The following is a 20,908-nucleotide window of genomic DNA, read 5'->3' on the forward strand; positions in this document are numbered from 1 at the left end:
GCACAGGTCTCTGAGCAACCTGATCTGGCTGTGTATGTCCCTGTTCATTGCTGGAGAGTTGGACCAGATGACCTTTAAAGGTCCCTTCCAACTCAAACAATTAGATGATTCTATGAGCTGTTAGGCAGCCCAGGGACGTGAAGGCTGAGATGGGGAGTGTGAGGTCTCTGTGTTGGGGGGAGCCCTAATGCCTCGCCACAAGGTGGGAAAGGCCACCTCACAGAAGCAAGCAGCCAACAGCCACTATCACTGGCTCCACTGCTACATCCACTTCACAAACTAAAACTAGCAGGCTCCTGCATGCTAGTTTGTTCTTACAAGGAGTCAAGTGATTTGGCAAGATGCTTCTGAGACCAAGCAGGCTAGTGTCTGGTTACAGAGTTTATGAAGACTATTTGATTTTTCCTCATTCTGTTTGTCATACACAGCATCAGAACTATGTACTAACATGTTCGCAAGTTTATCTTCTCTAGTATTTGAGCTCCTGACACGGTGACTGTCAGGGCCCACCAGGGGAACAGCAGATGCCCTGCACCGTGTCTGTAAACACGAGGCCACCCCCTATGTGACAGAACAGAACATGGCTTTGATAAGAAAATACAGGAAAAAAAAAAAAAAAAAAGACAGAATTCACATCATATAGTGGTTAATGGCCAAGAAGCCTGCTCTCCTGGCAACTGACTGCTCAGCACCAGTAGCAGCACTGACCATAGGCTTCCCCCCCCCCTCCCCATGTACAGCTATAAAAGGATTCTGCTTCTAGAAAGGCAAGGCTCCCACTGAGGGACATCAGCGATTTGTAAGGCGTGAGGAGAAACACACCCACCGAAAGCTAAGGTCCCTCAGCATTTAAGTAAACGCTTCATCAAGGATGGCCCAACTACAGCTCGTTGGTCGCTAAAGAGATCATAATTACTGAGTAATGGCACTAACGCATCCAACCCGCGCCTGTACCGCAGCCCAGCGCCCGCTTCCTCCCTGCACCCCCCAGCGCCCACACAAGAATCAGCTCAGGAAGCTGACTCAAGCTACAGAACTTTATTTTGTGAACCAGGCCGGGTTTTGTGACTCGGTTCCCCGCTGGCACACCCCCACCCTGCGCTGGGGCCCTGCTCGGACCGCTCTCCGCGCCGCCACCGTGAGGCGAGGCCCGCTCGCTCCCGCGTCGGCCCGCGGCCGGCCTCCCTTCCCGCCGCACGCCCCCCCGCGCGCCGCCGAAGGGCACCGAGGCAGCCCCTCAGCCCGCAGCCTTGCCCGCCCTGAGACGCGCCCAACACGCGGCCGGCCTCGGGGCCCGCGGCCTGCCCCCGCTGCCCGGCGCTTACCGGTGAAGCGGCGATCGCACCGCCCCCTCCTCTGCCTCCTTCCCTCCCCCGGGCAGCGGCTGAGAAGCGGTGGTGCCGCCCCCTCCTGGCCCCGCGGCGGCGGAGCGAGCGCTTCAATCTCCCGCGGCGGCCGCGTCGCTGCCCGATGATGCACCCGCTGCCAGCCCCGCGCCGACCTCACCCTCTCGCCTCCACCGCCTCTCATCACTCCTCGCCGCGCGCGCGCGCCCGCCCACCCCGCTCCCTCCTTCCCTCACCCCCCCCTGCAGCGCCGTTGGTTTGTCCCATCGGCCGCACTTGCGCGAGTGCCTGCGGCTCGTACCATTGGCCGCGTAGGGGAGAGAGGAGGCGGCCGGCGAGAAAACCTCTGAGGCGCCGTGTGGGGGAGCGGCGTTTGCGCTGCTGGGCTCCTCCACTGGGAGGCTCTGGGGAGCCACGCTGCGCTGAGGAGAGCGGCTCTCCCCTGCGAGGTACGCGGTGGTACGGCCCCTGCTGCCCGCGCGCGGTGCGCCCCGCCTCAGCTCCCCTCGTGGCTGAGGGCGCTGCGCGTTGTTGGGGTGAGAGCTGCCCGGAGGGTACGAGCTGCGCTAAGATCGCGGGCGAGGGGCTCCTGTTGGTGCAGCCCACGCCCCGCGGCCCCGTGTGTGACTTTGGCTTCCTCCTGGTTTAGCACAACCCTCCTGCTTCGGCTGTGACGTCTTTTGAGGCAGTTCCCGCTCTTCTGTCAGAACTCGCTGCCCTACAAAAGGCTGTGGGAGGCAGCGGGGAATGTTTTAAAGAGATTTTTCTGTCAGGTAACAGTTGTTTGTTTGTTTACTTTTTCCTGTGGGTTAACAGCCCAGGATAACAGGTGCAAGGCAGGACCCGTTGTTGGACAAGGAGGAAGGAAACATTTAGGTGACATCAAGCAAACAAACAGAAAAGACCAAATAAATACTGAAAGCTGTCTGGCATAAATACCGATGATGGTGATGAAGCCTGGTGCCTAAGGATGCAATAAAAAATTAGTGTGGCCTGGTTATAAAAAAAAACTTTACTAAGTTGCTTCTTGGCTAAGCAGTCAATTGTGAGGTTTGTTTTTCCTCATCTGAAGGTGCAAATCAGTCATCCCTTTGTGTGTTAAAGAAGTTGGCAGATGAGCAGTGCTTTGAAGACAGTAGGCTAAAAAAACAGCCCAGGTTAAGCTGGCTGTTATTGCCTGGACTCAGGTAGTAACCAGCTCAGTTACCTGTTGAAGCTGGTAGTGCCTCTGTGCTTTTGTGCTGGCACTCAGGTTCCTATGGAGGGACAGTGAAACACAGTGAGAGCAATGCTCTGGCTGACAGCTAACCCTCCCTCACACCCAGCCCTGTGATATTTTGTTGTGGGATAAGGTCTTCAGGCTGTGTTGTTGTGCACTTAACATACAAGCAGCAACACAGGAGAAGGTAGAAAGGAAAATATGAAGAGATGATGACAGGTTTTGTGTCTGGTGTAGTGCCAAGCCAGATCCTTGTCAGCCTTCTGCCTGAGAGACCAAAAATGTGAAATTAGCATTATCCCAAACCCACTGTACCAATCCTGAACTGCCTATTCCAAGTTTTACTTAAAACTTTTGGTGATACTATTGTTTCCCACAAGATATATACATTAACAGGTTGTCCAGTGAGGCTCTGGATGCCCCCTCCCTTGAGGCATTCAAGGCCAGGCTGGATGGGACTGTGAGCAACCTTGTCTAGAGGAGGGTGTCCCTGCCTATGGGAGGGGCATTGGAACTAGATGATCTTAAAGGTTCCTTCCAACCCAAGCCATTCTGTGATTCTGATAAGTTAGGATTACTTGGAGACTTTTGTGAATGTTTGTACAATTTCTTACCGAACGTGTGCTCATACTCCTACCTACAAAACAGTTAAGTCCTTCATTTAGAAGCTCTGAAAAATATATATATATATATTTAAATAAAATAATTAAAAAATAAATAGTGGATACTGTTACCTACCTACTGTTGCTGGTAAAAGAAAAAATACTTCTGTTGACACCAGAGGTAGTGTAAATAGTTCAGTCTGATATTTAGTTGTCAGCAGGAAGATCAGGCTTAAATATAGAAGGGTCAGAGTATCTTCAGTGTAAACCATTTTCTTTAAGGATCTCTGTGTGTAGACAAACTTTTTTATTCTGCTGATGAAAAATAGACCCAGTTTCATGTTTGTCTTGCGAGGTAATAATAGCTAATAAAGCATGTAGCAATGGTTGCATTACTCCTGTTTATAGCTGACTGAATCTTTGTGCTTCATGCACAGGTGGAAAGAGCATATGGTCCCAGTGCTACATCCCTACTATTAAATCTCAGGAGACTACACAAATGGAGTCTAATTGAGTTTGAAATTGTACTCCAAAAATATAGTAGTCCTATAACACTTTGTCTTCTCCATAATTTTGGTCGAGGCTAGAAACCAGGACTGTTATTCTGACTGCTTTGATTCCATGTAGATTTCATACCATATCAGATTCGAGGTGCTTAACATTTTATGTTAGTGGTACTTCAGAAACAATGGACTGATGCCACAGTCAAGAGCTTGATATCTTAACACAGTAGAGAAAGTAACAGAAGGGTTGGTTTGAGTTTATGAAATTATTTCCTGTGAGAGTAATTAATTAGGGCTCTCCTGCATAAGGGGATAAAAGGGCTACACGTAACATATGGTTGCACTTTTTTAACTCATCACCAGAATTATTTTTGATGCTGCTGTAGTGAGTGTATTCTGAGATTCTGGCTAGAATATCTCACTGCAGTCTCTAACTTGGAGCAGAATTTTTTCCTTCTTTGGATTTCTTAGACAAATGGTTAGTATTTGGTATGACAGATAGAAAGTGCATGGTGGTAAAAGCTGTTACTCCTACCCTTGAGGAACACTTCTTCATCAGAATGTCTTTAAGATGTTAATCTGATGTCATTGGTATGTTTAGTCAAGAAATATTGAGAGCTGAGGCAATAAAAGCTATGTAAGGTTTTGGGAGTCACAAACAGATGCATTCTGAGTGTAGCTCATCTTGGTGCAGCGTAAGTACTGAATCCTGTTTTTTCACTGTTTTGTGTCTTCTGCCCCTGTGTTATCCTTACCCCCTTCCTGCCACGACAGTAGCACGAGCTTGACATGCCCTTGTTATATGCTCATCTGTGACCCCGAAGTGCCAGCAGGTGTCATGTGGGATTCTGAAAAAGGTTATGTTTGTGCTGAAGGGCTTGGCATGTGCTCGTCATGCAGCCAAAAGATCAAACAGGAGAGAGAACTCAATTTTTCAAAGGGGACAGTAGTCTGGGTATTTCTTCTTGGCTTGGCTGTGGTTTTCACAGAACACTTAATGTCTTTTTTTCTTTTCTTTTCCTCCTCCTTCTTTTTTATTTCCCCAGAGAGAGCAGCGAAGTATGGTAAAAGTGGTCATGTTAACTTTAAAGATAAATGAAGGTTTGGCATGTATGATTTTGCAGTGACTTTCACTGTCAGGTTTTGACTCCGAAGTGGGAATAAATAAGTTTATCTGCAAACTTTCAGTTAGCTCAAAGCAAAATTTGCTCCCAGAGGTACTGCGTGATCAGAAGAGGAGACCAAAGGTAGAGAGGCGGTTGATACACGTGTAAAGAATAATGTTATATTCATTAGTATGGCTCCTGGTATTGCCACAAAGTCAGGTGAGGGATCCAGAGTGCTGCAGATGCCAAAGCGTGTTTGTTTCTACTCTTTCCTCTATACTCACACGGGCCTTCATAAAAAATAATTTGCTCCCATTTTCAACAGGTTTCTTTCATCTGGGCCAAGGAACTGACAAAGCTGACGGCTTGGCTGCAAGTACGTTAACATCAGTGAAAGGTAAGCAGGGGGAGTCTGTGGTATAGGATAGGAACTGAAGGGACATTTACAGAAGGAAATGGTTGGAAACCATTAAAATATGCTTTTTATGCTCTCTATACACAATTTAGTGTTTGTGTTTGCTAAGAGGACACGCTATGCCTGTGTACACTGAGACATATCAGACTTCAGAAATTAAAAATCCATATGAATGTTATGTTACATGTTTACTCTCACTTTTTTAACTAGATAGCTACTGTGTTTTTGCTTGTGATTCATATCAGGCTCCTACTGGATGAATGTAGGAACTGAAAGAAAATCACGAGAAAAAAACTCTTTGTAGTTTTTAGTTTAAAAAGATCGCTATGAAGCATTTTAACCTTTTTCTTAAGAAGATTGTCTAAGTATGCTTTTTATCAAAAAAAAGTTTTATTAACACATGGAAGTATACTTGTAGTAAAAGAATTTAATTGCATGATCACTCAGTCTTTCAAGCATGTAGATATTATCTCATCCTTCCTGATGTTTGAGGGTTTTTTCCTTATGGATGGAAATAGCAATTTAAAAAAAATACAGTTTTTTGATCTGTGACTCAGTTTTTTCAGATGGGGGTAATTCAGTTTAAATGAACGACTTGAAGAAACAGAAATGAAGAAAGTATTGCCACTTTGCTTGCAGGAAAAAGATGCACATCAAAAGCTTCAGCAAACAGCTTGAATATTCAGCTGCTTGACTTAGAGCTTGAACAGAAAGTCCATATTGCCTAATAATGCTACTTCTGTAGTGTTTGCCATTGTAAAGTGATTTTATTTCATTACAAATTAACTGATCTGACTGATTCTGCCATTATTTTATTTCAGGGGCATGGAAGAGCTACCAGGGAAGAAATATTTTTTAGCCTTTTGCTTAAACTGAACACAACATCAGGAACTTCTGGAACCAGGTGCGTTTTTCGTGTTTAAGAAGGCCAGAGATGATTTGGGGAGCCTGTCTTTTTGCAAAGCTGGAAAAAAATAACAAATATTAATAAGAAATCTATTATTGCTATAAAATATGCATTCTTGGACTTCTGATGTGCTCTGAAATAAGCAGCAGTTCATACTGCTGACAGCTCTCCTTGAAGTAAGTGCAAGAGCAATGACATTACATAATATAAATAACATTAGGATAAATCACGTTACTAATAAAGCTCTAGTGCTAAATAAAAAATAATTTTAAAAAATCATACGAAAAGATAAGAACTTTCAATGAGGTAACCTCTCTGCACAAGAACTCCTTTTCCCCCAGCTAAAGCTCTGTGGTGCCTATAGTATTCTTAGCAACAGCCATTTGGAATGTGGTGCTCAGGGACATGGTTTAGTGCAGGGTTGTTAGTTAGGTTATGGTTGGACTCGATGATCCTTAAGGTCTTTTCCAACCTGAGCAATTCTATGATTCTATTATTACACAGCAGTTAGCTACAGTGGTGTACTTTGTGGTTATAAGGTGTGACAGTAAAGTGTAGTACAGCTTATCAGCCTTTAGGTGGCATTAGCTCCTTGAACATTTTAGCTTTTTCTTTTCTAACATGTTCAAGTGTGAGATGATGGAAAAGAAACACAGCAATAACTCCTGAACCAACATTCTGTAGAAGGGAACTTGGTCAATATGCTCAAAGCATGTTGGCTTTAGTCCATCTCCCCTCCCCACCCCAAGAAAAATTAAAAAAAAGAAATATTGACTGAAAGCACGAGGAATGCAGCCCAGCTCCAGAAGGCAGGGCTGAGAAACGTCAAATTCTGAGCTTGCTTTGTCCCCAGGCTTGTACTGAAACAACTCTGAGGTGTAAATAAAGCAGCAGGGGTTTGACAGGTTATTTTTTTCTATCTATTCTGCTTCTGCCAGCTGTGTGCAGGCACAGAAATACCCAGTTTTCTTGGCTTGATGCCATGAGTGGGTCTTTTGTATGCTAAAGTTATACGTTAGTGGCTCCCTGTGCTGTGGTTAACTCTAGTTCTGCTGCTAATGTGTGAAGTGACAGGATTGCAGCAAGAAGTAGTGTTTAAGATTCTGAAAAGAAGTGTAACTTATAAGTACAGTCTTTGCTGAAAATGCTGTGTGTTCCTGGGATGATCTTCTGTTTGTTTGGTTTTGTTTTGGTGGTGGTTTTTGAACTATTGCAAGTAACGTTATCTGAAACTGTCCATTTTCTACATCCTGTGCTGCACTTCAGTAGGATTCAGGGCTTCTGCATATTTCTAAGTACAAAATTCACGTGTATTCTGTGAAAAAGATGGTATTAATTTAGCTGCTGATGAACGACACTGGGGCATTTAAGCTGTGCATAGTTCCACTGCATTATATTTTCACTAATATGCTGAATTAACTGATTGATGCATTAATGGAAAAGGAGAATAATTAAGTATGGCTGCCATATTTAGCAATGTGCAGTTCCTCCTTAACTGCAGACCTTTTAAGGCTTTTTCATCTCGGTCTCACAGCACCGAACTTTTTCCGCAAGTGCTGCTAGACCCATTTTGTAGATGAAGAAATTGGAACATCACAATTTGATGACATGCACGTTATTATCCAGGAGGCACCTGACATACCTGAGAATGGAACCTGGGTGGATTATGGTCCCTCTTCTTGTCCCTTAATTGCCAGATTTATTTTGCGTTTACTATGCATCTGTATATGGAATAGTGTTGCTATTTGCCATAAGTCTGAGCTAGCATTCAGATTAGAACAGTGGAGTACCCTAAAATGCACAGTGCTTTAGAGGAAGTGCAGATATTGACAAAACTCAGAAAATATTTGATGCTGGCAGTGCTTACTTTCTTGACTCAATGTCTCCTTTTGTATGCATGAAGCTTAGTCTCCACTTTGTAGGATACTACTCCATGGATTTGCAATGCTTCTTTGTTGTTGTTGTTTGCTTTTGTTTGTTTGTTTCTTCTTTCTAAAATCACCGTGGTTGTGTCTGTTCTTGAAGTCTGAATTTTGTCTTCTACTATCAAAGAGAGCCTTTAATAACCAAGTAGATATCAGAGTGTATTTTGTCTAGCATTTAGCTCAACATTGCATTTGAGTGGGCATTCACTGCAGCTGCTTCTCAGTTTAACTTAGTGAGGCTTCTAAAGGAATCTCTTGTTCTCGTGCCATATTTGTCGTGCTCTTTTTTTGTAATTTATTTACTTTGGAGAACTGAACCAGACTTATGCATCTGATTCTCAATGAGGTTTTGTGTGTGTGTGTGTTTTGACCATGTATTACAGCTGGTTTCATTACAGAACACAACAGTTAAGTGATTAGCCCAAGGTGACTCAGTGAATCACTCAGCCTTCCCAAAACCTTGAAGTCTTCCGGCCCCTTGTCTTTTAAGCTAATCTAGCTTCTAAATCATATTGGCTCCCAAATTAAACAGAACTTGAGAACTTGAAGTCACTTTTCATACTGTCTCACTGTCTATCTTATGTGGGAAAATGTCTGTGAAACTCCTGCTGAGGAATCTTACACATTTTTTTTGAATGAATTGAAATAAAGCTTTTTGCATGAAATAGGTTACTATCTGTTGCCATTATTTCACAGAGAATACAGATACATAAGATTAAGCACATCCTACTGCAACAAAGCAGGAGTGTACAGCATCTGTAAGGTGAGGTTGAATGCGATCTACCCAGCAGGAAACAGATGTTGTTTAATAAGTAAATAATTGTAATAATACAAATCTGCTATAGCCAGTACTAAAAGGCAGGGGGAAATTATTCTAGAAAAGTATGTTGTTTGTTTGTTTGTTTTTCCTGTAGTGATTTCAAAAACATTTGCAGTTACTCAGAGTTTTTCTCTGATTAAAAATATGACCTATACTACAAGGATGTTTTCTCTCTACCCGTTTTCTTTATTCCTTCTTTTTGCTCCAGCCTAGGTAGTATTATGGTGAACATAACAATTGGAGGCAGTGAGCGAGGAAAGCATTTTGAGGATAATCTCATGTTAGACTGATGCAGTGAGAAAAAATTGCTCTAGTTCAAAGCACAGGTGTGAGCTGTGGAAAGGTTTGTTTGTTCAGTACTTTTTCTGTGTACGTCACTGTGTTATCTGGTTTAGTAATTCTTTTTTTAAAACTTCCCTTTCATTTTCTATCTTCCTATCCATCCCTATTTAATTTTACTCTTATGAATACAAATAGAGTCAAAATACAGAATTGAATGAAGTTGAATTTTAAAAAAGTTTTTTTTTTTTAATTTGTATTTTAACTCACACAGATATTTTTTTGTTGTTCACTTTTGGGAGAAGAATATAACTTCTAATAGCAAAATATTATTTAAAAGGAAACAATTTTTTGTCTGACATGAATTTATATGTAGTATTAGTTTGAAAGAAGTTACGCACCTGTAGCGGAAGTGCTAAGTCATGGCCTGAAGCAGTGATTGAGCACCTGGTGGGAAGGCAGGGCCAACCCAGGGGAGCTCAGCTGCATGTGATGTACCTGAGTGACCAGAAGGGGTGGATCCTGGCTCCAGCCCTTTCCAGACCTCTTGTAAGGGTTGGCAGTGGAGGTAAGGGTATCTTGTTGGAGATCTTTGTGTACCTGAGGCCTTCTGAAGGTAAGCAGTGTCTTTCCTTTGTTTCTGTGCTTGTGGCTGTTGTGTTTGAACATTTTCTTACTTGCTACAGCCTAGGACCTTGCTGCTCTGCTGTCCTTGCTGTGCTTTCCATCACGTTACAGCACCTTATGTCAAAAACAATCTTACACTTCTGTATCTTTTTAAAAATATGAATTTTAGTTTGTGTAACAACTTTATAAACAAAATGCTTGTGTCTTTCAGTTATGCTTTTTTATGTAATATTAGTAGTTGATGTAAAGGTACTTTATCCATATCCAATTATTTTTAACTTTCTTAACACAAGACATATCTTACGTAAACACTCCTTTAAATAAAAATCCTTTCTAATTTGTTAATAAAATGAAGTTAAAGATATATGTGCCTAGCAAAAGAATAACCTGAATCAAATTCTAAATGTGAAAATACTCTCCTGAACTGCAGGAAATCAGTGTTTGAATACTGAAGTCTATGCAAGTGGATGGATACAGCTGTTTTATTATCAACTATTCCAGGATGATAGTCCTTGCTTGAATAGGCTCTTCCATAACAAAGAATGGTTTTATTCCAAATCAGTATTTTTTACAGAATAGAATTAATTCTCAGTGATTGGATTATTGTATGCTAAAATACATTGCTTATCCAAAAGAGTTGATTAAGCCAAATAGGAGCTTTATAACAAGTATTCTGGTTGGATTCCCTGAGGTAGAGTCAGATGCTAACATCTTGAAGATTTTTCAAGCAAGGAGAAATTAAGTCAATTTTGACTGAAATAATTTCCTTGTATCTCTCTGAATTCATGAAGACATGTAGTATGAAATTTAGACACATCAATCTTTGTTTCAAGTTTCAAATTTGTTTGATTTCTTAAGTGAATTTCATGTTCAATTCACTTGAACATTATCATACTAAGCCTGGCAACAAACTCAGCTGATGCGTTTGGGTGACATCGTTGGCTTTTGCTCTGAGCTTAGGCCACTGGAATTCTTAATGTTCCCAGAGAGCTTTCCATCGGTTGTTACTGATTCAGGGCTCTTCCTGCCGTGATAGCAGACCATCATCTCATCGAGATATAAATACTACTCAGTGATCAGGCAGCAGTTGTACTGGACAGACAGTGTCATCTTCTACTACATCAGTCATTTCATTTTCTGTTGAATTACTCAACTTTCTTCCACCAGCAGTGTAACTGAGACAGTCTGTTCTTGCCAAAGAGTATTCCCCCTATCTTTGTCTATATTTTAAGCTTTTCCAGCTTGTACAGGCTATCTCTGCCTATTATTTTTCTGACATCATACATTTTACTGTCAGTAATCCAACAACTCACAAATAATTTGTTTTTTATGTCTGTAATTTATGCTCCGGAGTTGAGTAAATTGCTGCACTTCAGACCCAATCCAAAGTCTAATGAAGGCACTGGAAACGTTCCAGTTGACTTCACTAGGTTTTAGATCAGGCCCATAAGTAGTAGTTGTCTGCCACTGAATCAGAGCATATAAAAGACAAACAAAAAGACCAGTTTTTACTGCTCTTAGTCAGTCGTGTTAGCAAAGAACAGTGAATAAGATGCAGAAAACAGTTTAGATCATTTCTACTATCAATTGCTAATGTTAAATAATGCTCCATTCAATGACATAGTTTGAAAATAAAAAGCCTACTTAAGTTTCCCCATTTAAAAGGATTTGAGAAGAGGCTTCTTTTGTTTGTTTTTGAATTTTTCTTGTATTTTAATTAGCTCGCCAGTGAATTCTACATCACAGAATGTCAGGGATTGGAAGGAACCCCGAAAGATTACCCAGTCCAATCCTCTGCCAGCACAGGATCACTTAGATCAGGTTACACAGGAACGTGTCCTGGTGGGTTTTGAATGTCTCCAGGGAAGGAGACCCCACAGCCTCTCTGGGCAGTCTGTTCCACTGTTCTGTCACCCTTGCCATAAAAGAAGTTTTTTCTTATATTTATGTAGAATCTCCTGTGTTCCAGCTTGCACCCGTTGGCTCTTGTCCTATCACTGGATGTCACTGAGAAGATCCTGGCTCCATCCTCCTGACACTCACCCTTTCTGTATTTATAAACTTCAATGAGGTCACCCCTCAGTCTTCTCTTCAAACTAAAGAGACCCAGCTCCCTCAGCTTTTCCTTGTAAGGGAGATGCTCCGCTCCCTTCATCATCTCTGTGGCCCTGCACTGGACTCTCTCAAGCAGTTCCCTGTCCTTCTTGAACTGAGGGGCCCAGAACTGGACACAGTATTCCAGATGCAGTCTCACCAGGGCGGAGTAGAGGGGGATGAGAACCTCTCTCAACCTACTAACCACACCCCTTCCAGTATGCCTCAGGATGCTATTGGCCTTCTTGGCCTCAAGGGCACAGTGGTGACTCATGGTCACCCTGCTGTCCACCAGAACCCCCAGGTCCCTTTCCTCTGCACTGCTCTCTAGCAGGTCACTCCACAACCTATACTGGTACGTGGGGTTGTTCTTGCCCAGATGCAAGACTCTACGCTTGCTAACTCATGCTAATGTGAGTAAAAATCTTGGAAGAAAACGTGTGTTCTAAATTTTGTTTTTATTTTCAAAAATCCCATTAGACATCTTACAGAGAACAGAGTGACACCAGTGAACAAAGTGTGTTAAGTACAGGTTGCTAACGGCAAAACTAAAATTGAAAAAGAGAAGGAAAAAAAATACCTACTGTTTATTCTTCTCTAGCACCTAGGTAGTACTGTGAGAAAAGGAGCCTTTTTCTTCTCCTAGTAATGCAAAATAAAGATAAACTTTTCTTAGAAGAACTGAACGTGGAATGTTTAAAAGAAAAAACCCACCATACTCTGACTCTTCCCTAGGGGTACAGCAGCCCTTGTAAGTAAACAAGCTTTAGCACCATGCTGTGGGTGCAGGTGGCTAATTCATGTTCAGCCCTGTCTTTAATCCCAGGGGAAGGAAGGAAACCTTCTAAATCTCTCTGTCAAAAATGGAGGTAGCCAGGCTGCAAAGGAAGACATGACAAGCTGACTGTGTAGAACTTGTGTGAGCAGTTAATTCAATTAGGTCTTTAATGCAAATAAGTGTGGTATTCTGTTACACTTGTATGGCTTGGAGTTAGGGCTCAAATAAACTTTTTTTAGGACTTTTGTTGGTATTCCATTTGTGAAATATATGCACCTTCAGCATCTGGAAGGTGGCAGATTAAACTACTGCTCATTTACTAAATGAAGAAAACAGAGCATTAGGGTGCCAGAGAAGAACTTGGCTGAGTTTGGAGAATCCATATTCTCACAAATTTTAACATGTCATACAAGATCAAATTAACTATTTTCATTTAGGTATTTAATTTCTTTTTTTGGCTGTGGTATCATTAAGAATCTGGCCCCTAGTTTTGCAGGTCTTGGTTCTATGGGTGTTTCTCCCAATGGTATGTCCTCAAAAACAGGAAAAAAGGGGAGAGTAGGAGTGCTTTTCAAATTGGATTGGGTTTCTGATCTCATCTCCCCAAACAATTCTATTAGAACAAATAAGGGTGTCAGTGCAGGCGTGGAAATGATTGGTCATGACAGTACGGGGCTGGAATCACTTAGCTAGTGTTGTCAGCAAGAGAGGTGTCCTTGGAACTGCAGAGCCTCATTTCCTCAGGCCTCATCCACGCTGCATAGTTTTCTATGAAAAGTTGCCTTGTGTTCTCACACAAGTTTGTAAGCTGTCAAAATGTATCCCTTCTTATGAAATACACTGTCTTCCCATTACTGTGCCAGCCCTCAGCCACCAACCGTGCTGCTAATGACATATCAGCCCTAGCACCTAGAAGCTTTTGCCCCCCACTCATAGCAAACCTGTGTATTTTACCCTTGAAATTTCATGCAGGGACAGACGCGCAGGCCTGGCAAAGGCAGTCTTCTGGCTGTGTGTGCTCTGGTGACACAGCAAGGTCAGATATGAGTCGATAGAGTGCTAGGCCTTCTGCTGCAGGAAAACAGTATCTGTTTCCCACATGCGAGGTAATAAGACGGATACTTCTCCATCTCATGTATGTCTTTTGAGGGGAGACAGTGAAACATTCTGGTACTGGACTTCATATGATGAAAGTAACACTATTACTATGAAGAGGATTGAATTCAACCATTATAAACTATGTAGTTTTGTCCACATCACAAAAATGAATATTTTAAAATGGTTAAGGGTAGTTTTACAGTTATAAGATCCTGTAATGCTTGATGTTTTCCATATAGGAACACCTGTAATCAAGTGATTGTTTAAAAATGCCATTACTAATAAAAATATTTTTATTTTTAGTAAAATATCTCAGTTGTTTAATTGCAGCAAGAGGCAAAGGAAAGAATCATTTACTCTCACGTGTAAGAAAATGAGGATTTTGATATTTCCAGACTTATTTTAAAGAGTTGTATTAACGGTCTGAAGAATGTCTACAGCAGAAACAGAAGTGCTGTGTACACGTTGGAACTGGTGCATTTTCCCTTAGTTCAGATCTAAAAACGTGATGTTCAATTTACCCATAAGCATGCCAAATCATTACAACATCCTTATTTATTGGGAAGTTTAATAAGCCATGATATACACATGTGTATGACTGTATTTATGTCTATAGTCTGGCCTAAGAGTTTTACAAACTGTTGATAATCATTCTCATTCTGATGGTAGGTTCTGAGAACACTGTGAATAAGCAGTTTGACTTGAAAAAATAAGACCAAAGTACCCATACTATCAGAATTGTAATTGCCACAGCCTCTAAATTCAGAGATTCTGCTGTTGCTTGCATTGTTCTTCCCTTTATGCAGTAGTATCAGTAAAAACACTGTTAATTGTGCTAAATTCCTTCCTAATGATAATAAATGCAGTGTTCACCTCATACTCGAATATAGCAGTATAAACTACCATTGCCAAAAGCACAGGAGAAGCCAAGAAATCTTTTCCTATTTCTTAATTGTCTCCATCATCGTGGAAATATGCTATTGTTGCAACCTGAACCCAGATTTCCCTAAGCTTGTTACACCTATCCATTTTCTTTTCAATTAAATATTAAGACCTCTTTTACGCTAATCAAAGCGATCGTATCATTAAACTGCAAGCCTTCCTTACATAGATTCAAAAGATCTTTTCTTAGAAGCAGTTACCTAAAAGTTAAATTGTTAGTGTGGGATGTAATGCTATGGAATAGCTGTTCTGTATGAAGAAAGTACGGACACTGAACAAATAATTCATTTCAACACTGCAGCCTTAACTTTTTTTTTTTATCAAATGAAACATTAAAAGCACATATACTTCCAGATAACACTTTTATCTAGACTCCATAAAATTTGAACATCATTTAACTTCAAATTGAGAAATGTTTTTCCTGTCAGCCCTAGTGAGAATAATGTACAGGAAAAGGTGATGTAATGATGATATCGCTTACATTATTCTCTCCCTAATGAATAATCTACACTAAGGATGAGCTCACTTACTATTATTGGAATCACATCTGTAAGCCACAGTGCACAGCTCAATCTGCCAGGGTTTTGGTGCTGTAATAATTTGCTTGTAGCTTACACTTTTCATTAGAATTGGAAAGCCGTTCTACTTACTACATATGGAGTAAATTTTCCTCACGAGGAATAAGACAGGCTATAAAACAAAATAAACCCACTAAGCTTTTATTTACAGCATTTATACTTGGGATTCACACCCTTCCTAAGCACAGCTATATCTTTCTGAAAGCCAATCCCAGACTATTATTAGCATAGAACATCGAAAACATGATGATGTCTTCTGTTCTCATTTAAGTCAGAGCTCACATGATTGACATAGTAGTCTAAGTTTAATTTCAAACTAAGGATAGAAAATCTTTTCTATGTCTATTTGTAGTTTCCATGTAGACAGTCAGTGTGCTCTATTGTGAAACTGTGTAACTTATGTGATGTGCTTTCTGTAAATGATGAATCATTCTTACTTAAACCTGGTAAAATGAGTAAGGCAGGAGTCAATTTTGAATTCAAGACATAACATAATTAGAGCCACTGACTAATGTAATTCAGTATTATAAATGTCTTGGATGCACAAGTTTTTATTAATATTAATGAAGCAAGAAGGGACAGAGAAGAATACACTGCATGTAGAAAGTCTAAAAGAAATATCTCCTTTAGAATAAGCATATTACCATGTGCCCTTCAATTTCCATGCACCTAAATGAAAAATTGGACTAGACTAGTAGTAATACTAGGCTCTGATTCAGGAAGGAGTCGAGGATATAGTTAAAATTACACGCATTTCTACGTACTTAGTTGAGTTGCAATACAATGAGCTGAACACAACATACAAGACTCCCTTTTTGTGGTAGTAGCTTGTATTTGTGACAGCAGTGATCTTACAGGTAAATGTAAGCTTTCAGTAAAGTAGGAATACAGTTTCTTCACTTCAGTGATGTGCCTCCATATTGATAAAACTGCTTTTGAGGAATTTTTATGGATATTTTTAATCTCCTAAAAAAGAGATTAAGAACCTCAGTGGTTGCAAGGAAACTCTTAAAAAGCATTCCTCGTGCAAATATAGTCCTAACACTCAACTCTTCCCCCTTAGCTAAACAAATAGTTATGAGAAAATCTAAAGCTACACATCTATTTACTCTCATGTAATCAGTATTTATACAATTCAGGATTTAAAAACTTCAAGGTTTAACAGATCATTAGGAAGAAAATGATCTTCCTTAAAATTCATCGGTCTTTATGCATCCTATGGGAAGCCATCTGATGTCTCTTCCCTTAGAATTTTTCTGCCTTTTTTTCCTTTCTTCTTCTCATTCATTCTATATATGCTGAACTTGGATAGGTCAGGTTGGGAAGGTATAACTCTGCTGCCTAGGCATTACACAACGTAGCCTACTCTTACCTATGTTTCATTTCAGCTGCACTTTAGGTAGCCAGTAAGTTAAGCTGACTAAAGGCTTCTCATGAATCCCTGCAGAATTCTTGCCCTTAAATTTACTTTTTTTTTTTTTTTTTTTTTTGATGAGTAGACAGCTCATTACCACTAACTCCTGTAAAGTTGCATTTATTTCCTTGTTCAAAATGCTGTGATTTGTAGAAGAACAGAAATTAATAAGAACAAGCAAAAGCAAGTGAGTTATCATGTGAATCATATAGAAAAATAAATTTTTGAATACTTTAGGTAAAGCTTCCATATTTGCTGCCTACTACAACAAAAGACTAAGAAAGCTCAGTAATAGGTGTAGGATAACTGATGAATTTATCTGCTTGCATACTATTAGCCCATTCAGGTTCCCCTTGTATGGGAACTGTTGAATCACGGCCTGAACCTCTGATTGACCACCTGAGGCAAGCACTGAGTACAGCTGTGGGAGCACAGGTGAAGGCAATTCAGCTGTGTGACCAGAAGGGGTGGAGCCAGGCTGCACCTCTCCTAGACCCCATTTAAGGGCTGACTGCCACTGAGGAAGGATCTGTCTCTCTCTGGAGATTGCTCGTCTTGAAGTTTTCTTGTGTGCCTATAACATAGGTGAGCACTTTCCATTTGTTTTAGATTATCCCTTTCCAACACAATAGTCTTTCTAGCTTTACCATCTGTGGATACCAATCTGACCACACCACCCTGTATATTTATTGATTATACAACATCATTCTGTATATTTGTTGACTATACACCCCTACATTTATATTCTGTATCCCTTCTCTTACAGTAATTGAGCTCTCTCCTAGTCTCTTTCTGATGGCCTTCTATCATTCTGGGTCTCGGCGTCCTATAGCAGTTAGTCTTTGAAGTGGGTGAGCTGCTGGACTAATCTGTGATCCAATGTGCTGGTCTCTGTCAAGTCCTTTTCAGGTGACTTCAGCTTTAAGCTGGAGCACCTTTGTAAAATTTACACCGAGGTCTGCACGTGCCTCAGGAAGTACCCAACTGGGTTTGCTAAAGAAAGGTTGCCAGTTTAAAATAGCCTGAGAGATACCGTACCTTCTTGAAGACTGCGTGTGTCTATCCCCACTGCTATCTGCAGTAATTAGCATTACTAACGGTTTACATTAGTGGAAATGTGTTGTATGTTGAGATTTTGATTTCATCATTAAGACTTGTACTTGACTCATTGCAGTCCAGTGAAATTCTATCTTCCTATCTTAACAGTAACTGATCGTCTTCCATCTGTGTAAGAAAATGCTTTAATTTTTAGGATGTGAAATTTTCTTTTCAATTTACCAAATGGGTCTGCATGTACATCTGGATACATTTTCTGAGTATTTTTGCTGTTCTGTTTCTATCAGTTCTCTTTCTCCTACCTGTGTACTGCTTTCTTCCCTTTGAGAGGTATCAGCATGGCTCCTCTGCTCTGTTGCAGGACTTTCCTCTCTTGGACTGTAAAGTATTTAAGAGTAGGTGTGTGTACGTATTTTTTCAAATACAAAATATGAAGCATGTCTCTTAAGAGAATCTTATATTTCTTCAATTGCAGCAATGGGCGCAAGGTACTGTAAAATAAGAATACAGGATGTTACTGTTTGCACAGTGTGAATGGAACTTGGGTTCATGTCAAGATTTAAGACGTGTTATTATGCACAAGTAGATTTGATTTCTAAGTGAAATACCGTATTTGAACTGCTGACTGCACGCACAAATCCCTGTAAATTAATATTGTTTTTAAGTGCTTTGAGATGCACTGTCTCTAATAAATGTCCAAGGTATGAGTTAGAGAGTAAGCCTATATGTTTAGCCTGATGCATAAGTTTGTATTGGATTTTTAACATCATTAAAGGTAAATGTCTACCTGCCAACTCTGAGGTAATATTTCAAGTTATTTCTCAAGACACAGCTGAAAATTAGCTGTGTGATAAACAACTAAGCCTGATACACCAAAAATAAAAATATTCATTCAGATTACCGTTAAAATTTTCTCTATTACAGATAAGTAACAGAGTGTGTTTCTGTAGTTATGTTAAATACTTTGAGTAATGGAAATTGAAATAGTTTGGTTACTCTTTTAATTTCACATCCCCAGTTCTAGCTGAGAAAGGATTTTTGAATCCTTTTCCAGCCTTAGCTGATAGGATAGCACTATAATCTATGGAGCTACTTATCATTTTTTCTAGCTGAGGAAGTTTGGTGCCTAATCCTAGAGAATTAATAGATCACATAACACTGACAGTTAAGGAACTTCTGGATAATTTAGGAAACACTGCCAGCCTTTCCCTCCGCCCATGAGTTCCTTACTGCATTCTGCCCCAGTGGCCTTCCTCAGGATTGTCACCAGATGTGACCAGCTGGGTTTCACACTCATGGAGGAGGTGACACAGAGAGGCCATTCATCCCACTGCAGAGCTTAGGGGCAAATATAACTCCCCAGGTGGAATCTCCAACCTGCTCAGAGCCCCATCTGGTAGCCATTCAGATGATGTGAGCCCAGCTGGTGTTTGAAACAACTTCTTTCTTGTTTCACTACACTCTATTGTTATGATGAGGCATTATTTTACGATGTGAAGCCTAAAGCTCGTTTGGTGTTGTGGCAGTAGCTGTAAACAGTTTTAGGAACTTTCTCCTGCCTTCTCAGAAGCTCAAATGTGAAGCTGTCTGTTTTCATTAAAAGTTTAGTTAAATACTTCCAGGGATACGTGTAAGCATCTACAGGATGCTTTTAAAACATCTAGGAAAGTAATTGGCTAATTATTTATCACTTTGATTACCATCATTTTCATTATAGCTTGTATTGAAAGGCGTCCACATTATAGTTCTGTCTTGGTGTTGGATGGTGGAACCTTTTATACTAGCTCGTGGATAGAATAAAAGAATTCATCACTAGGCAATAGCTTATTTTAAGTACTTTGTTTCCCCTTCCATTTTAAAATCAGTACTTTTTTAAATACAATATGATAAATGGGAGGAACTCTGATCTCTGAAGATCTTCTAGATACTTTTTCTTACTGTAACTTCTTGGGTATGTCACATTCTGTAACATTTGGGCTGGGTTAATGCCAAGGTCCCACAGATTCTAGTCAATCAGAGTGCTGTAGAAAATAGGTGTGATTAGGGTAACAGGAAAAAGTATGATATAATCAGAAGATCCGCGAGTCACATTTGCTGCCCTGAAGTCTAAACTGACCTAGCACATGCCATTGTACTCTCAAGGATCTTAGTTTGGTGATCAGTTTTAAAATGCACCTCTTGGTACATTTGGGGCGTACACAGAAATGTTATGTCAGCCAAAGTTGGTTTTGAAACTAGAAAGTAAGATTTCTGACTAAAAAGAAAAATTGACTGAAGAGTAACTAGAGTGCCAGTGCTAAAATAGGGATGTTAAGTACAGTTGTCCTATGTGAAGCTGGAGGCACAGATGCCTTCTTTAGAAAGCTCAAGTGAGAGCTAGAAAGGAGAGTTTATCAATCCAGAATTTATCTGCTTTAGATCTTGTGTCTAAACACAGAATAATCTTCAGAGATAGAGGTCTTGACAGTATAGCTTGAAATCGGAACTGTCACCACCAACTTTCTTCAGGCAAGCACTTAATTTTCATTTCCTGAATACAAGCTTCACAAGTGTGCTTTTTACCATAAGGCAAATCTACGGCTAGAAGCAACCTGTTATCGAGTACAATTGAGATCTATTTCAATGTGATAGAAATCCACTAGAGTGTGTACGGGGTTCACATCAAATTTCATGTTAAGGCTCATAGAATGACATTCTAATAGTCTGCCTCGATTTTTTTTTTTTTGTAATGTGAAATCTCACTAGTTCAACCCTACCCTAACCCTAAACTGTATACATCTTCACATGGTGCCTCATAATGTATAAGTCATGTATGAAACGCTCTTGTGTATTTTAGGGGGTAATAGCCAAGGATTAGAATTTGTTAGCTTTGTAAACAGCAGCACTCTGATGGACTGTGGGGCAACTTCAATAAAGCTAAGCATTGTTACTCTTCACCACTGCTGGTGCACTTAATAATAGACCAGAATCTTCAAGTGGGGTGCCAGGATCAGTTACACTAACGTAAGCTCAGTGCCAAGAGGGGAGATCTTACTCAGTCTGTACCAAGCTGTGCAATTCCACAGCATCCCTCTAGCATGACACTGATACGTGAGCAGCCAGGAAATATGCCAGATGACAAAACTGATCAGGCTAAACACAGCCTCGCCAGAAGAAAAAAAATCCACCTCAGAAAAGTGGGGTTGGGTAGAACTCTATC

General features: G+C 40.6%; 2 protein-coding genes across 11 annotated transcripts in view; one reads left to right on the top strand and one right to left on the bottom strand.

Annotated features, from left to right (window-relative positions):
- OTUD4 (OTU deubiquitinase 4) overlaps positions 1-1,361 on the bottom strand; it is a 30,401-nt gene extending 29,040 nt beyond the window's left edge. For all 4 annotated transcript variants that reach the window (XM_040700282.2, XM_015276717.4, XM_025149919.3 and 1 more), the window contains exon 1: positions 1,326-1,361. The gene's annotated coding sequence lies outside the window, so the exon portion shown is untranslated. The remainder of the gene's footprint in view (positions 1-1,325) is intronic.
- Positions 1,362-1,819: 458 nt separating this feature from the next.
- Positions 1,820-20,908, top strand: part of SMAD1 (SMAD family member 1) — a 107,352-nt gene continuing 88,263 nt past the window's right edge. For 6 of the 7 annotated variants that reach the window (NM_001201455.2, NM_001397995.1, XM_046939909.1 and 3 more), the window contains exons 1-3: positions 1,820-2,119; positions 5,102-5,173; positions 6,013-6,095. The gene's annotated coding sequence lies outside the window, so the exon portion shown is untranslated. The remainder of the gene's footprint in view (positions 2,120-5,101; positions 5,174-6,012; positions 6,096-20,908) is intronic. The other variant, XM_046939911.1, reaches the window with a different exon arrangement.

Source organism: Gallus gallus, chromosome 4 (genome assembly GCF_016699485.2).
Source record: "Gallus gallus isolate bGalGal1 chromosome 4, bGalGal1.mat.broiler.GRCg7b, whole genome shotgun sequence".
NCBI lineage: Eukaryota > Metazoa > Chordata > Aves > Galliformes > Phasianidae > Gallus > Gallus gallus.